The sequence below is a fragment of the Arachis duranensis genome, chromosome 6 (assembly GCF_000817695.3).
Source record: "Arachis duranensis cultivar V14167 chromosome 6, aradu.V14167.gnm2.J7QH, whole genome shotgun sequence".
In the NCBI taxonomy this organism is placed as follows: Eukaryota; Viridiplantae; Streptophyta; class Magnoliopsida; order Fabales; family Fabaceae; genus Arachis; species Arachis duranensis.
In genome coordinates, this window is record NC_029777.3 from 37816826 (window position 1) to 37823066 (window position 6241).

The 6241-nt window shown below is 40.5% G+C and overlaps 1 non-coding gene across 1 annotated transcript; it reads left to right on the plus strand.

Moving 5' to 3' along the window:
* Window positions 1-2952: 2952 nt before the first annotated feature.
* On the plus strand, window positions 2953-3060 carry LOC127740199 (small nucleolar RNA R71). Its single transcript, XR_008000880.1, has one exon. It is a non-coding gene; the product is annotated as a small nucleolar RNA R71 (small nucleolar RNA).
* Window positions 3061-6241: the final 3181 nt, after the last annotated feature.

The window sequence follows — 6241 nt, forward strand, 5'->3', positions numbered from 1 at the left end:
TCTTGAAGATCCTATGGAGTGCTTTAGCGCCTCAATATCTCTTCCTTGCCTTTGTTGCTCCTCCCTCATGGCTCTTTGGTCCTCTCTAATTTCATGGAGGATAATAGAGTGCTCTTGGTGCTCCATCCTTAGTTGCTCCATGTTGGAACTCAAATCTCCTAAAGAGGTGTTGAGTTACTCCCAATAGTTGTATAGAGGGAAATACATCCGTTGAGGCATCTCATGGATTTCTTGATGAGGGACTTCTTCATGATCTTGTTGAGGTCCATGAGTGAGCTCTCTTGTTTGCTCTATCTTTTTTCTAGTGATGGGCTTTTGAGATGAATCTCTCCATCTTCCATGACTCGGAGTTGGAAGCAACTGCCTTCCCTTTCCTCTTCCTAGAGGTTTTTGCTGGCCTTAGGTACCATTAATGGTTATGGAAAAACAAAAAGCAGAGCTTTTTTCCACACCAAACTTAAAAGGTTTGCTCGTCCTCGAGCAAAAGAAGAAAGAAAGGAGGAGAAGAAGAATTGGAGGAGATGGAGGTGTATGAGTGGTTCGGCCAAGGGGGGTTGGGAGTGTTTGTGATGTGTGAAAATGAAGGGGTAAGGAGGGGTATTTATAGGGTAAGGGGGAGAGGGAATCCGTGTGATAGGGGTTGGGTTTGGGAGGGAAATGATTTGAATATGAGTGGGTGGGGGTAGGTGAGTTGTATGATTAGAAATAGTGGATGAATGTGAGTGGTGAAGATATTATGGGGAGGTGTGAAGAGGAATGAGAGTGAATTGGGGTAGGTAAGGATCCTGAGGTGTCAAAGATTTCTGGTCTCTGCACCTTTCTGGCGTTTAAATGCCCTCTGTATGGCATTTCTGGCGTTAAACGTCAGGCTGATGCCCTTTTTTGGGGCTAAACACCAGTCTGGCTGCCAGTTCTGGCGTTTAACGCCCAGAATGCTACCCATTCTGCTACCCTTACTGGCGTTTGACGCCAGCCAGACACCAGACACCCTTTTATGGCGTTAAACGCTAGTTTGTGTGCCATTTCTGGTGTTTAACACCCATAATGGTACCAGACTGGGCGTTAAACGCCTACTTTGCTAGCCTTACTGGCGTTTGAACGCCAGTAAGCTCGTCCTCCAGGGTGTGCTATTTTTGATGCTGTTTTTTATTCCTACTTTAACTCTACAGCTATTTTTGTGACTTCACATGATCATCAACCTAAAGAAGACATAGACTAACACTAGAAAATAAAAATGAGAAAGTAATCAATATAGATAAATAAGATTGGGTTGCCTCCCAATAAGCGCTTCTTTAATGTCAATAGCTTGACAGTGAGCTCTTACAGAGCTTCATAGATGCTCAGAGCATGATTGCGGCCTCCCAACACCAAACTTATAGTTTGAGTGTGGGGGTTCTGCTTAACTCTGTATTCAGAGAAGCTTTTCATGCTTCATCTCCATGGTTACAGAGGAAGATCATTGAGCCTTGAACACAAGGTAGTCCTCATTCAGTTGCAGGACTAACTCTCCTCTATCCATATCAATCATAGCTTTTTCTGTGGCTAGGAAGGGTCTTCTCAGGATGATGGATTCATCCTCATCCTTCCCAGTGTCTAGGATTATGATGTCAGCAGGGATGTAAAAGCCTTCAACTTTTACCAAGACATCCTCTACAAGTCCATAAGCCTGTTTCATTGATTTTTCTGCCATCTCTAGTGAGATTCTTGCAGCTTATACCTCAAAGATCCCTAGTTTCTCCATTATAGAAAGTGGCATGAGGTTAATACCTGACCCCAGGTCACACAAAGCCTTTTCAAAGGTCATGGTGCCTATGGTGCAAGGTATTAAGAACTTTTCGGGATCCGGTTTCTTTTGAGGCAATGTCTGCTGAATCCATGTATTCAGTTCATTGATGAGCAAGGGAGGTTCATCCTCCCAAGTCTCATTATCGAATAACTTGGCATTCAGCTTAATGATTGCTCCTAGATACTGAGCAACTTGCTCTTCAACAGTGTCTTCGTCCTCTTCAGAGGAAGAATATTCATTAGAGCTCATGAATGACAATAGTAAGTTCAGTGGAATCTCTATGGTCTCTGTATGAGCCTCAGATTCCTTTGGTTCCTCAATAGGGAACTCCTTATTGGTCAGTGGATGTCCCTTGAGGTCTTCCTCACTGGGAATCACTGCCTCTTCACTCTCTCCAGGTTCGGCCATTTTGGTTATAGTTATGGCCTTGCACTCTCTTTTGGGATTCTCTTCTGTATTGCTTGGGAGAGTATTAGGAGGAGTTTCAGTAACTCTTTTACTCAGCTGACCCACTTGTGCCTCCAAATTTCTGATGGAGGACCTTATTTCATTCATGAAACTGAGAGTAGCTTAGATAGATCAGAGACTATGGTTGCTAAGCCAGAGAGGCTCTGCTCAGAATTCTCTATCTGTTGCTGAGAAGATGATGGAAAAGGCTTGCTATTGCCAAACCTATTTCTCCTACCATTATTGTTGTTGAAGCCTTGTTGAGGCTTCTGTTGATCCTTCCATGAGAAATTTGGATGATTCCTCCATGAAGGATTATAGGTGTTTCCATAGGATTCTCCCATGTAATTCACTTCTTCTATTGTAGGATTCTCAGGGTCATAAGCTTCTCTTTCAGATGAGGCTTCTTTAGCACTGCTGGATGTAGCTTGCAATCCAGTCAGATTCTGAGAAATCATATTGACTTGCTGAGTTAATATCTCGTTCTGAGCCAATATGGCATTCAGAGTATCAATCTCAAGAACTCCTTTCTTCTGAGTCATCCCATTACTCACATGATTTCTTTCAGAAGTGTACATGAACTGGTTATTTGTAACCATCTCAATGAGTTCCTGGGCTTCTGCAGGGGTTTTCAGAGATCCACCAGCAGAATGGTCCAATGACATCTTAGACAATTCAGACAGACCATCATAGAATATGCATATGATGCTCCATTCTAGAAGCATGTCAGAAGGACACCTTTTGGTTAATTTCTTGTATCTTTCCCAAGCTTCATAGAGGGATTCGCCTTCCTTCTGTTTGAAGGTTTTAACTTCCACTCTAAGCTTGCTCACATTCTGAGGTAAAAAGAATTTGGTCAAGAAAGCATTGACCAACTTGTCCCAAGAGTTCAGGCTTTCTCTAGGTTGTACGTCCAACCATATTCTAGCTCTGTCTCTTACAGCAAAGGGGAAAAGCATAACTCTATAGACCTCGGGATCAATCCCATTGGTCTTGCCAAAAATCTTTCTTTACTGGGCATTTTTCTAAATGCCCAGAATGCTGCCTGTTCTGGCGTTAAACGCCCAGAACGCTGCTCATTCTGGAGTTTAACGCCCAGAATGATACCATTACTGGCGTTAAATGCCCAGAATGATACACATTCTGGCGTTTAACGCCCAAATTTCCTCTTTACTGGCGTTTCAACGCCAGTGAGCTCTTTTTCTCTGTGATTCTTCTGCTTTATGTTCTGAACCTTCATTTCTCTGTATTATTCACTTGAAAAGATATATATATTGAATTTTTAATGAAGAGATAGAAAAACAACAAAATGAAATAAAACATAAAAATGCAACATCAAAACAAGTAATGCATGCAAGGACACTTTGAATGTCAAGATGAACACCAAGAACACTTTGAAGATCATGATGAACATCAAGGACATATTTTTGAAAATTTTTAAGAAAAGAAAGGCATGCAAGACTTTTTTCCCCAAACTTAGAAATTTTGAATGTTCAAACACTGTGATTTTGAAAATCCATATGAAAAACAACATAAAACACAAAACAAGAAAATCATGAGATTGAACAAAGGAAGTCATCAAGAACAACTTGAAGATCACAGAAGTACACAATGCACATTTTTTCTAAAACTTAGGAAAATTAAAAACATGCAATTGACACCAAACTTAGGATTTGACACTAGACTCAAACAAGAAACACAAAAAAAATTATGATTTTATTAAATTTTTTGGATCTTTTTTGAAATTATTTTTGAAAAACAAAAAACAGAAAAAAATTTTTGAAAAGAAAATATATGTTGAAACAAGAAGAAAATTACCTAATCTAACCAACAAGATGAACCGTCAGTTGTCCAAACTCGAACAATCCTCGGCAACGGCACCAAAAACTTGGTGCACGAAATTGTGATCACACTTTTCATAACTCCGCACAACTAACCAGCAAGTGCACTGGGTCGTCCAAGTAATACCTTACGTGAGTAAGGGTCGATCCCACAGAGATTGTCGGCTTGAAGCAAGCTATGGTCATCTTGTAAATCTCAGTCAGGCGGATTCAAATGGTTATGAGGTGTTGATAATTAAAAGATAGATAAAACATAAAATAAGATAGAGATACTTATGTAATTCATTGGTGGGAATTTCATATAAGCGTTTGGAGATGCTTTGTTGCTTCAGAACCTCTGCTTTCCTATTGTCTTCATCCAATCATGCATGCTCCCTTCCATGGCAAGCTGTAAGTTGGTAGATCACCGTTGTCAATGGCTACCATCCGTCCTCTCAGTGAAAATGGTCCGGCTACAGTTCTCACCGCAGGGCTTATCTTCAGTCGGTTCTCACTTGTGTCGGAATAAGATCCATTGATCCTTTTGCGCACTGTCACTACGCCCAACAGTCGTGAGTTTAAAGCTCGTCATAATCATCCCCTCTCAGATCCTACTTAGAATACCACAGACAAGGTTTAGACTTTCCAGATCTCAGGAATGCTGCCAATTGTTTCTAGCCTATACCACGAAGGTTCTAATCTCATTGATTTGAATGCTCTGTTGTTAGGAGATGCTAGTCAAACGCATGGATCAGAGACCCAAGAGAATATACTCCAGCTGGTATCCAATGGCTACATTGAACATCATGTAGACCACTTGTGGTTGTCAGGCACGCGGATCTTGGCTAAGCGAGTACTGAAGATAGTGGGTGATTGTCACGGATCACCCCTTCAGTCTAACTTAACTGAATTAAGTACGAGAGTATATCTTGGAGAAGAAGTAGGCGTAAATTGAAAGAAAAATAATAGTACTTGCATTAATTTATGAGGAACAACAGAGCTCCTCACCTTAATCTATGAGGCGTAGAAACTCCACCGTTGAAAATACATATGAACAAAAGGTCTAGGCATGGTCGAATGGCTAGCCTCCCAAATGGCTTCGAAAACAGTGGAAGAAGACCTGATCAAAGGATCAAAAAGTGGTACAAAGATATCAATACAATAGTAAAAAGTGCTATTTATACTAAACTAGTGAACTTGGTTTATAGAAAATGAGTAAATAGTGCAGAAATCCACTTCTGGGGCCCACTTGGTGTGTGCTTGGGCTGAGCTTTGAAGCTTTCACGTGCATAGGCTATCCTTGGAGTTAAACACCTGCTTGGATGCCAGTTTGGGCATTTAACTCCAGCTTTGGTGCCAGTTCCAGCATTTTGCGCCAGAAAAGGGTCTCTGGTAGGCGTTTGGACGCCAGTTTGGGCCATCAAATCTCGGGCAAAGTATGGACTATTATGCTTTGTTGGAAAGCCCAAGATGTCTAATTTTCAGCGTAATTAAGAGTGCTCCAGTTGGGCTTTTATAGCTCCAGAAATTCACTTCGAGTGCAGAGAGGTCAGAATCCAGCAGCATCTGTAGTCCTTTCTCAGCCTCTGAATCAGATTTTTGCTCAGGTCCCTCAATTTTAGCTATAAAATACCTGAAATCACAAAAAAACACACAAACTCATAGTAAAGTCCAGAAATGTGAATTTTGCATAAAAACTAATAAAAATATACTAAAAGGACACTAAAACATACTAGAAACTACCTAAAAATAATGCCAAAAAGTGTATAAATTATTCGCTCATCAATAGCCTAGATAGAAATAACTGCGATTAGGTAGTTAGGATGTGGTTAGATGATTCTAGGTCTGATAAGTGCTCCGTTTGTGTTTATTTGTCTGAATGTACATGCTTGTTTGATGAGTGGTGTTAGTGTGTTCACTGCTGTGCTATTTCTGGTTCATATGCCTTGATTTCACCTACTGTTATGCGGCACTATATTTGTGAAATTAAGTTGTTGCTGCTTGTGTACATATGAAATCCTTGCCTTATCATGTTTGATGCAAATTCTGGATTCACCTACTTGTATTCTATTGTTTTTTTTTTTTGCTATCCGGGAATATCTGATTTACTACCGGAATGCTGCCCAATTTTCTAGAAATTATTTTGGTTTTAAACATGTTACTTATAACCAAACTTGTTGCTTTTGGA